We start from the raw sequence: 12,348 nt of genomic DNA, 5'->3' as shown, positions 1-12,348 counted from the left end.
GAGGGATTGGCCTATGCAATTATGGAGGCTAGCAAGTCCAGAATCTGCAGGGTGGGCCAGCAGGCTGGAAAGCTGCAGGGAAGAGCTGATGCTGTAGTTCAAGTCCAAAGGCTGACAGCTGGTGGAATTCCTCAGAGGAAGTCAGTCTTTCTGTTCTATACAGGCCTTCAGCTGATTGGATGAGGCCCACCCACACCATGGAGGGCAATGTGCTTTACTCAAAGTCAATCAATTTAAGTGTAAATCTCATCCACAAAGACTCTGACAGAAACATCCAAAATAATGTTTAACCAAATATCTGGGCACAGTGGCCCAGCAAAGCTGACACATAAAATTAACCATCACATCTTCAAAAGGCAGTTTTAACACTTCACATTTCTAGTCTAAAATGAGAGGGAGAGTGATGTGGGGGGTTGGCGGGGGGAATAGTCAAAGCCAGGTTGAATTCCCACATATTACTCCTCTGAACCTCAGTTTTCTAATTTGTAAAATGGGAATAAGAATGATTACCTTGAGTGACTGTAAAAATTAGAGACCACAGATGGGAGAAGCCCAGGCCTGTGCCTGACACATGGCGGCCATGACTGAGTTTTCAATTTGAAAAGAAGTTTCATCGAACACTCTACATACCTGTCTTTTTGCTGATGCATTTTATTTGCAGGTGACTCTCCACCCTTTTCATTTTCCTTTTGAAACTGAGCTGTGTATCAACAAGAAGAAAAGTCCCCTGCCACAGTGTGTCGCTTTCACGTGGTTTTGCAATCTGGTGCCTGACGTTGCCCCTCAAATCCCCACTAGTCAGCGAATTTCCAGACTAGATAAATACACTAGATAACTTCCAGGATTCCAGATGTTGTGAGGAAGTGAGAATGAAACTGGGAAGTGATATAACTTGTCCCTTAGAAGTGGCTAAAAACTTTTCTGGGTGGAGGTCCCTCCCACCCCCACCCAGAAGGAGGCAGGGAGCTAGGGAACCGAAACCAGGACCTATTGCCTAATAGCTGGCCCCAGAAAATGCTTCTGGTTGAGTAATAGAAAAAGCTACCTTGCAGAAACAGAGCCCTGACATGATCTGATTTATATATCTATATTGTGTAAGTAGCCCACTTGCTTGACTCACTTGCTCGGCCTAGCTTGATCACATTGTTTGAGAGTCTTTGGTTACTGAATCTCTTTTTTGAAGAGTATTTGTTCCACAGAGCAGAACAAACTAGAAAGCAAGCAGGAAAAGAGTAGCCAGTGAGAAGGAGACAAGAAGACAGATTAAAAGGACCCAGCCGGGACCCCAAAAGCAGGAGTTCTTACATCAAGCCACCTGGGCTTAAGGCTCGAGTGTCTTTCCACTTGAGTGTCTTCTCCTCTTTTCCTTTTTTCGAGCAATAAAGCAGCTTTCACTCTGCTTCTCTGTCTCCACTGTGAATTCTTTCACGGCTAGAAGAAAAGATCCCACTCTTTGGGGTTCTCCCTCTTTTAGTCGGCTTCCTCATCTGCTAACAGAGGGAGGCTGGCAGAATCACAGGAGGAAAGTTAGTTGTGGTATTGCTGCTATAGTATTTCTGTTGTAATACGCTTGAGTCGATCTTTGTTTTTAGAGGGGAAAAAACCTCCTGAGAAGGACACCTCATTGAGGTGTCTTATTTTTGTTTTATTTTAGGGGTATCTTTAGAGCACAGTGTCTAAGAAATACTTTTTTTTTTTAAATAAGTGACTTCTGAATGAAATTTAAAATAATTAATTGAAATAGTCTCAAGGTGACTTAACTATTAGTAAATAGCTAACTTCTGTATCTCAGACATTGTTTTGTAGAAAGGAGAAAATGAACTTGGTGGGTGAGAGACAAACTGGAACAAAATGGGCTGAGGGGAATTCCAATGAGGGGGATGTCAGTGTGCCTCCCCACAAAAAAGTTAGCAAAAAAATCTTTACTAAGGCTAGGAACCTTTGAGAAAAAAATCCAACCCCCCATCCTCACCCTAGTCTACATTCACTTTAGAATCTTGGCTTTGGAGCACAAATTCTATAGGTCTTGAACCAAGTTCCCTTTTGCTAAAAGAGGGAAGGGCTGTGGAAGAATTTTATAGAAAGTTACAAGGCCCAGGGTTGAGAGCTTGGCAGACAGCAGTGTAACAGTCAGGTTCCAACTAGGAACATACAAACCACTCTGAGTCTTTGGACAGAAGGAATCTAATGCAAGGGATTGGTGACGTACTTGGAGATCAGCATCAGAGAAAGCCACTGTCAGATGTTATCAGATACAGCTTTTAAAATAACAACGCTCAAGGGAAATAAAGGCAAATTTGAGAATTTGGCATATTATAAGAAAGGGGGTAAATGGAAAGTCCATAACTGGAAAATAGAATACATATTTAATAGCAGATTACATAGTGAACTGGAAGATAAGTCATGTCCAGAACGAAGCCTAGACAGGGAGTGAGGGACAAAGGGATGGAAGTGAGAGGTGAAGAGGCATAAGAGATACGGTGAGAAGGTCTAACATACCTTTATTTGGAGTCCCAGAAGAAAATAAAGAGAATGGTATAGAACTAATATTTGAGCACACAGTGGCTGAGAATTTACCAAAACTGAAGAAAGACACAAATCTACAAATTTAACAGCACAAAGAATCCCAAGCATGATTACTTACTAAAAAATAATCCACCCCCCCAAAAAAAAGAATTAAAAAAATCCACACCTAAACATATCATAGTAAAACTGGAATAAACCAAAGACAGAGAAAAAAATCTTAAAGGAAGCCATTAACAAAAGAATATATTAAACAGGCCACCAACCAAAGCAGAAGTCAGAAATTAGAGGCTTGATGCCTCCAATGTGACAAAAGAATATGATGCTCAACTCAGAATTCTATTCCCAGAAAAACAAAACTGTGAAAAATTAAGATGGAATAAGCTATTTTTAGGCAAACAAAAGTTGGAAGGTTTAACTCTGATAGGGACAGAATGTTCTAAAGGATGTTTTCCAGACACAAGAAAAATGACCCAAGGAAAGTTAGGGAGGGAGAAAAGAATGAAGAGCAGTGGAATGTAATTAAAATAGTAAATATGTGGATAAATCTAAATAAATATTTGGTGTAGAAAAATAATGTTTTAACACATCTCTATATACATGTATATATACATAACTAAAATTCACAAAAACAATAGCATAGGAGATAGGAGATAAAGTATTCTAAGATCCTTTCATTGTGTAGGTTAAAGATAAATGTATCAACACTAGGCTTTGCTAGTTCAAGAATGATCTTTTAATTTCTTGCCCATTAAAAGAAGAGGAAAATTATATAATTTCCCACCCAATAGAGGGGGAAATGGAATAATAGAATAATTGTAATCCAATCTGAAAGAAAGCAAGAAAAGAGATAATAGAACTTAGATCAGGTGGGATATATATAAAACGCAGTGAATAAGATTGAAACCCAGAGGGGGAGAATACAACTCAGCAGTAGTGTGCTTAGCATACACAAGGTCGTGGGTTCAATCCCCAGTACCTCTGCTAAAAACAAATAATTAAATAAACCTAATTACCATCCCCCAAAAGTCTTTAAAAAAAAATGGAAACCCAAACATATCAGAAATTATATATTAAAGACCTAACACCCTGGTTAAAAGAGGTTATCAGACTGGATTAAGACAGCAACAACAACTATATGCTATTTCCAAGAGGCACATTTAAAACAAGGATACAGAAAGGTTAAAACAAAGAATGGAAAGAGATATGCCAGGTAACACTAGGCAAAAAGAAGCTGATATTATAAGTACCAGAAAAAACACTCTAGGTAAGCAAAGAGCATTACTTCAGATTGAGGTTTACTTTTTAAAGTTTCAGTTCACCAGGAAGATTAAACAATTCTGTATTTGCATGCACCTAATAACATGGCCTCAAATATATAAAGCAAAATTCAGAGGACTATAAGTAGAAATGGATAACTCAACAATTATCTCATTAGTCAACAGAACAAGCAGATAAAGATTCATTAAGAGTAGAGAAGATTTGAACAATACATTACAAACTTGATCTGATGTCTTTTATCTAGGTGACTGCCCCAAGCAGGTGCAGATCATATGTTCCTTTTCAGTGCCCATGGAACATTCACCAAGGTCAAATACACACTGGGCCATAAACAAATCTCAACAAATGTAAAAGGATAGTCATCATATAGAGTATGATTTCTGACCACAATGCAATAGCAAAAATATAAGTAGGAAGTTCCTGTCTGTTTAGAAATTTAAAATACACTTCCAAATAACCCAGGGGATCTGTTGTAATTATTTGCACTTTCTCTTCTTTCTTATCACACCCAAGATCTACCAATTTTAATACTCTTTTCAAAGTACCAATCTTGACTTTTAATCTACTCTGTTGTGTTGCTTTCTGTTTCATTGGTTTTTGCTCTCATCCTCATTATCTCCTTCCTTTAACTTGTAAAAATAAGATAGATCATTAGTCAACTTAACAATAATGTTTGTATAAAGTTTTACAAAATACAAGGTGCTTTTTTATCAATCCTCAAAGCAACTTTGTGAGTTGGGTCTTTTCCCTCATTTAACAGAGGGAAAATTATAGACATAATTGTTGCATTCACTGGAATACTGGCGCTAAGGTTTGCATTCAAGACCAGAGAAACTTCTCCCCATCCCAGGATCTCTTTTTATTTTTTATTCTTTGAGACCTCAAAGGACATTTATGCAAAACAGCCCTGGTTTATGTGGTGGAAGCTTATCTCTCACCAGCCCTTCCTGTGGTAACCTCCAGCACATTGATTACCAAGAAAACACAGGGGTAGGGAAGGAGTGGGGAGCAGAATGTGTACAGCATGAGTGGGCAGGCTGCCTCGACGGAGAAGCCAGTGTGAAGCAGCCCTTAACCCACCAAACACTCTTGGTCACTGGGCTAGAGCTGGAAGCACCTCCTGTTGACCCCTTTTCCAGAATGAAAAAGACAAAGCATGTTTGCTTAGAAACAATGGATTGCTTGCTTAGAAGCAAGACACCCCTGTGTAAACATATCCAAAAAATCATTTTTCTCAAATCTTGTGTGGAGTGGTCCCTGGGGGATCTTCTTGGCCTTAAGATGGAGCTGCCTTCCATTGCCTGAGTGTCCAGATGTTCGAGTCCCTAAACAAGGGCCGCCACACTGCCAGGCTTACCTCACACACCCTTCTACAAATGCTGCTCATTCCAGGCACAATTTTAAGGACTCTAATAACACTAACTTCCCCAACCCTCATTAGGACCTATGAGGTTGTTCCTATTATTATCCCAATAAAAGGCAAATGAGGACACACAAGCAAAAAATGAAAGTTTAATTACTTGACTAACATCACCGGGGAATAAGTGAAAGTGTCCTTATTTGAACCTGGGCTTTATGGCGGACAGACCCTGCTCCTGGCCACTACGCTGTGTCACCTCTCTACATGGGATTCACACAGACTCTTTCCTGAGTGTAACCGATGCTGTTCACAGCCTGAGAACTGCCAGGTCTAAATGAGAAGACTCAGTGGAAAGAATTGAGTTAAGTATTCTGACTTCCTTCTCCATGTCTCCAGCCTAGACCCTCAGCTGAGGCTGGGGAAGAGCATGGAGTGACCTCCTAGGTCAGGGAATCCCCTGGAGGACCTTGCGGTCCTGATGCAGACAGACATCAGGTCCCCACTGTCTGTCCTTAGCTAACTGGTCCTCAGGTGACCTTTTCTTGGTTTTTGAATCTCATGACAGATGAGTTTCCCTTGCATTTCATGACTGATACTCAGTACCATTGTATTCTTACAGTCTCTGTATATAAACCCAGGTGAAATTATTTTTCAAGCTTTCACTTTCAGACAAATTCACTAATAGAAACAGAGAGTGCACTCCTATGGAAGGCTTTTCTAAACTCACTGTTCATTAAGATCTTCCCTTCCTGCTTTCTTCCTCCTCCCTCCACTTGCTCCTTCCTTGAGTTCCAAAGGACTGAACTCACTCCAGTCTTTCCCATACTTCTCATATCCATAAGCTATTGAGACTTTTAGTAAGTTTCAGTTGTTTCCACCCCCCATCCCAGGAATTTTCTCACTTCATTTAAAATTTCTAATTTACTGGCATAAAATTGTGATATAATAATACCTTACTAATGTCTGTAGCATTTGTAACACAAAGTTTTAGAAATTCGCTAAGACTATAGCTACAAGGGAATTTATTCAAACTGTTAAAACAGGGAAGTTTCAAAGGGAATGTCTCTCCAAACATGAGGAATACGAGAGATTTTAAAGGGAAAAGAAAGAAAAGCAGCACTGCCTGCTCTAATTTTGGTAGGTTTTGGTCAAGTAGGCATTGCAGTCTTACAGAAATGAGTTGTGTTTCTTTCTGATTTGGCTCATCTTAGCCCGTTACACCCTGTTCTCAGAATTGTCTCAAAGGAATTTAGGAGTGAGTTGCTGTTCTCTTGGTTTCAGAGAACAAGGTCAGGGTATGTGCACAGAAGAAAATTGGACAGTTATCCATATTCCTCCTTCTTATTCCTGACTTTGGCTATTTGTGCTCTTTTTATCTTGATCAGTCTCACCAGAAGTTTGTCAATTTCATTAGCTTTTCTAAAACACATACGCAGGCGCGCACACACACACACACGGCTCTGTGGATTCTTCATATTGTACGTTTGTTTTTCTATTTTGTAAATTTCTGCTCTTTATTACTTATTTTAACTTTCTTTGGGATTTATTTTGATTGTTGTAACTTTTTGAGAGATGGCTTAGGTGATTAATTTCCAAGTTTTCTGATTTTCTGAAATGTCTTTCGAGGCTATAAATTTTTCTCCAAATACTGCCCAAACAGTAGCACTCTAGTTTTGACATGTAACATTTTCATTATCATTCAGTTGAAAATAGTTTCTTCTTTGAACCATGATGTTACTTTATTTTGCAATATATGAAGAAAGTTTTATTCCAAACTCCAGGCCACACAACACAGACACATATAATTGATATTCATATCGAGGAATTGAAGTAAATACACACACCACCTGCCACTGTCTTCCAAAACTCTTTCTAATCACACAGACTAATTCAAGATCCTCTCTATGTGACAATAATTTGAAAGACAAGTAATGAAAGTAGAGAAGTACATTGCGGAAAGTTATTGTATGCCAGGCACTTTGCACATCTTATTAGATCCCACAACAACCTGCATGGTGGGTGCTACAGAGCACTAAGAGGACACAGGCTCTAAGAGGCTAAGAAATTACCTGAAACTTCACAACTAATTAATAGGTGATATAGTTGAGATTTCAGTTCAAAAAAACTTTGCCTCTGAAGGTTAGTCAGATACTGCAAAATCACAATGACTCCCAAATTAAGATGCATTAAAAGTACTCTGAGTTCTTCACAGATATTATGTAAAATATGAGGCAAGTCTTAGTAATATATCTAAATGTAGCCACTGGAAAGAAGTCCCTCTTCACTTCATCTGTAATTAGGATTTAGTTGTTCATTTTACAGATCCTTACAGTAGTAATTAAACATTCCTTCTTTTGTATTATATGTGTTTTCAAACTGCTATTAAAGACAATTGGTCAGCATCTTAGCATTTTGCTGCTAATGCTCCACAAACATGGACAGCCAAAAAAAAAAAAATCAATATGGTCCTGTGGAACACAAACCATGGCAACATATGGTATGCATTTAATTCTAACAAAGCATGCTTCTTAACCCCTGGGTGTTGCTCCACCATTTATAAGGCTGTTCATTTCCAAGGAAGGTTCAGTTTCCAAAAGCAGGGTAGCAGACCCCATGTGTGTTGTACAGCCATTCAGATGCATATAATGGGTCTGGCTGCCTTTAGCACGTGCATTTAGCACATGCTCCCTAACACTATCCTATGTACTCATGATCTTTCCCTAGATGGTAAGCCCCTTGAGGGACCAGTGCCAAGCCTGGTGTCTCCCCTTCCTAGCCACACATGGCAGAGTAGCAGTACTGTCATGTACAGAGCCATGTGCCATCTCTAAATTGCTCTTGTAGATAAGCCCCCCGACTATACTGTGAGCTTTGCCACATCTTGCAGACGAGGCTCGCAGAGGCTAAGCAATTAGCTCAAATCATAAGCTAGTAAGTAAGGTTTTCCTCTTGCCCACAACAAAAAATATTATTCCTTGTCTTGCAAACTACTTTATTATTTTCTTCTTCTAAGGTTTGTTTTGTTTTGTTTTGTTTTACTGAAGTACAGTCAGTTTACAATGTTGTATCAATTTCTGGTGTACAATTGTTTTATACATATATATATATATACATATATTTGTTTTCATATTGTTTTTCATTATAGGTTATTACAAGATATAGAATGCTCCTTGTGCTAGAAGAAACTTGGTGGGAATGTAGTTTGGTACAGCTATTATGGAAAAATAGTTCAGAGATCCCTCAAAAAACTAAAAATAGACTTACTGTATGATCCAGCAATCTCACTCCTGTGCATATATCCAGAGGGAACTCTAATTTGAAAAGATACATGAACCCCAAGTTTATAGCAGCACTGTCTATATACAATAGCCAAGACATGGAAATAACCTGAATGTCCATTGACAGATGACTGGGTAAAGAAGCCGTGGTATATTTATACAATAGAATACTACTCAGCCATAAAAAAGAATAAAATAATGCCATTTGCAGCAACATGGATGGACATAGAGATCGTCATTCTAAGTGAAGCCAGAAAGAGAAAGAAAAATACCACATGATATCACTTATATGTAGAATCTAAAAAAAGAAGACACTAATGAACATATATACAAAACAGAAACAGACTCACAGACATAGTAAACAAACTTGCAGTTACTGGGGGAAAGGGAGTCGGAAGGGATAAATTGGGAGTTCAAGATTTGCAAATATTAACTACTATATATAAAATAGACAAGTTTGAACCATGATTTTAAAATGTATCTGTAAATGTCTGAATATAATAGGGATGTTAAAAGTATTTTAATTCAATTTCAATTATTTTAAATTTGTTGAGATTGACTTTATGGCCCAGCATATTTGTCAACTACCACCCCCCCCTTAATTAAAACATAGTTGACATATAACATTGGGTAAGTCAATTCTGACAATGTTTCATATGTGCTTGACAAAAAATATGCATCTTTGACACACTGGTGGGATGTCCCATACATGAGTTAGAATGCTTGTTAATCTTATTGTTTAAATCTGTATCTTTACTAATTTTTAGTCTGCTTGTCCTATTACTTTAAGAGGTGTAAAACAATCTCTCATCCTAATGGTAGATTTTATGTTTCTCCTTTGACGTCTCCGTATTTGCCAAGTCCTGAGCTGTTATTAGGTACATACTGACTTAAAACTGTTCTATCTTCCCAGTGTTTTCTCTTCTCTGAATCTTTTGTCTTATGTAACAACTTCCTTTATCTGTAGGAATGGTTTGTGCCTTGAAGTCCCTGTTGCATCTAGTATCAGTAGAGCTACACTAGTTTTCTATTGGCTTCGTGTAACCTCTTTCCATTCTTTTACTTTTAAACTTTGTACCCTTATATTTGAGTCTCTTCTAAGCAGCAATATATTGGGGTTTTGTACTTTTGCCCTATGTGCTATAGTCTGGATGTGTTTCCCCAAAATTCACAGGTTTGAATCCTAATGCCCAGTGTAATGGTGGTAGGAGGTGGGGCCTTTGGGAGGTAATTAGTTTGTTCTGGCTGCTATAACAAAACACTACAGACTGGGTGGCTTACAACCAACAAAAATGTATTTCCAGAGTGATTGGAGCATGGTTGGGTGGGTGCTTTATTCAGGGTTGCAGACTTCTTGTTGCAAACTCACATGGAAGAAGGGGAGTCCTGTGGGGTCTCTTTATAAGAGCACTAATCCCATTCATGATGGCCCCACCCTCATGACCTAATCACAAAGACAGGCATATAAAGAAAAAAGGCAGCATGACTGAAAGCCAGCAGAAAAGAACAGACTCACAGACGTCACATTAGAATTATTGGGTACATGTGTGAAAACAACTGCTTGAAATATTTAAAGATGTATTTGGCAACAGACTGTAAAACAGGAGGAAAGAGAATTGGTGAGCTAAAAAATACGTTTGAAGTAGTTATCCAGAACGCAGCATGGAGATACAGTCTGACATCTTTGTCATTTAGTGAAATCAGATTAAATGTAAATATTGGTATTTCTCGGCTTAAGATTTACCATCTTTTTTTCTTGTATCACCCCCTTTTTACTTACCTTTTTGATTAAAACTTTTTTCTATTAGTATTGAAATTATGTTCTATTCTTATGATTCCTCTAGATTTTACAATATTCATGAGTCACCAAAACCTTCACCCTAAAATAATACTTCAAACCTTTTTAATCTCTTGACTTATATATCATTGTCGTCTGGTATTCTAAGTCCATTGTAACAACTCTAGATTTTCATTGGTATAAAATGTTCAGTTACATTTGCCTACCTGTTTTGCTCTTCATTTCTTTTTGCATCTCAAAACCCCATCTGAGATCACTTTCCTTCCACATTAAAACGCATTAAAATTTCCTTTAATGAGGGTCAGCAGGGAATGAATAGAAGACATTTTTGTCTTAAAATGTGCTTATTTCATCCTCACTCATAAGATAGTTTCACTGGGTAAAAAATTCTAGGCTGACAGTTACTTTCTAGTTTTGTACTGACTTTGCATTCTGCTCATTTGGCTTCCAGTGTTGCTGTTGAGAAGTCTGTTGTTCCTTTAAAGATAATTTTAATTCTTTGGCTGTTATTTTTTCCCTTTGATTTTCTGCAGTTGCACTATGATGTGTGTCGATGTGATTTTATAAATCTATCCTAGTTTGTGTCCTTTGGGCTTCTAAATCTATAGATTTGTATTTTTCATCAGTTCTGAATATCCTCAGCCCCATCACCTCTGCGTCTTGTCTTCTGTCTTTGCCTTCTAAGACCGTGATTAAATGTTAGAACTTCCCAGTGAGATCTTCCCATCTCTCTGGGTTTTCTCATATTTCTCTATCTCCATGCAGACTATCTACATATAAAAAAAAAAGTCTTTTTCTATGTTTTTGGTGGGAAACTGACCCAAATAACCTAGCCTACCCTTTCCAGAAAAAAAGTATTGCCTCACCTTTTCAATATTTTTCTCTTTTCTAGACTTTGAGGTTTTCTAGTCTAGATTTTTAGATTTACATACTTTATTTCTATCCTTCTAGTGCTTGCCCATGACATTTTACCATATTTAACTCAAAATCTAGTTAAACAGTATCTTGACCCTCCTCCCAAATAATACAAGCACTTTAGCCTGCTTCACACAGATCTTCCAGCTTCCAATTTACCTGTTGTCCAGTATTTCAGTTCTGTTTCTTTCAGCCATGAGGATTAGATGTGGCATTTTTCAAGTGTTTTGATTTGCCTATATATGTCAGAAAACTAATTTTTCTCTTTGCATACAAACGTTCCCTGGAAGGGGGTGGGGCTTGTGGTCCCTAAACCAGCTTGAGTCCAGAGGAGGGCCTGCACCAGCTCATTTGATCTGCACCACAAAGTCTGTCTGGAGTGGAAAGACCCCTTCCTCATCTGGGATCAGTCCAGCAGCACACATGCAGCCTGAGGTAGGCTCAAGGCCTGAGCACTTGGTAGACTGCAGCCCATTTTCTGTGTCTGAGTCAATGGAGGCTGCAGTGGGAACATGCCCTGGTGTTCAGTGGGCTGGGACACTCTGAATCCCCATTCATGTCGTAGCTATCTTCTTCTACCTTGTTACCTAACCTGTGTCTCTCTCAAAAGTACATGATGCAATAGGTCCAGGTGGAGCTCATGCAGGTGTGTGAGTGAGGGGGTTGGGGGCCTCAAGCCACTAGCACACCAACAGCCCTGGCCACATGAAAACTTTAAGTAATCTGATCATCTCAAACAGTTAGAGCTGGTCCTATATTCAGCAAATGAAAGGATGTTGATGCTCAGTGGCTACTGGAAATCAGTACTCTACAGCCTCTTTCTTTTCTGCCCACTGTGTACCAGGCCTGCCAAGGACTGGACACCCTGGAGGATGCACAAGCATTTCCGATGCTGCCTTTGATCAGGCCATCCTATTTCCCACTCCTCTCTCTTAAAAAGACCCAATCAACATCCTGTTTAGATGTCACCCTGCCTCCCTTCCAGTGGCTGCAGCTCACTTTCCTTGCAACATTTATGGTTTAGTTCAGCATCCATTAGGGTGGCTTTGTTTGTGGTCTCTCCCCACTACCTACTCCTGCTACCTAGTGCCTAGGACAATGTGCCTAGCAGATCGTCAGCAAGTACTTGCTGAATAAATTAATACAAATCTATGGATGGGGTCAGGTTTGCCAGTGCTGCATGTAGAGGACAA

The 12,348-nt window shown here is 38.8% G+C and overlaps 1 long non-coding RNA gene across 1 annotated transcript in view; it reads left to right on the top strand.

The window, feature by feature from the left end:
• The window catches only part of LOC116278259 (uncharacterized), a 38,524-nt gene that overhangs the window by 14,383 nt on the left and 11,793 nt on the right, over positions 1 to 12,348 (top strand). The gene's annotated exons all lie outside the window — the stretch shown is intronic.

This window comes from Vicugna pacos, chromosome 3 (assembly GCF_048564905.1).
Source record: "Vicugna pacos chromosome 3, VicPac4, whole genome shotgun sequence".
Taxonomy (NCBI): Eukaryota; Metazoa; Chordata; class Mammalia; order Artiodactyla; family Camelidae; genus Vicugna; species Vicugna pacos.
The sequence above is the reverse complement of the archived record's forward strand: the minus strand, read 5'-3'. Positions and strand labels throughout refer to the sequence as shown.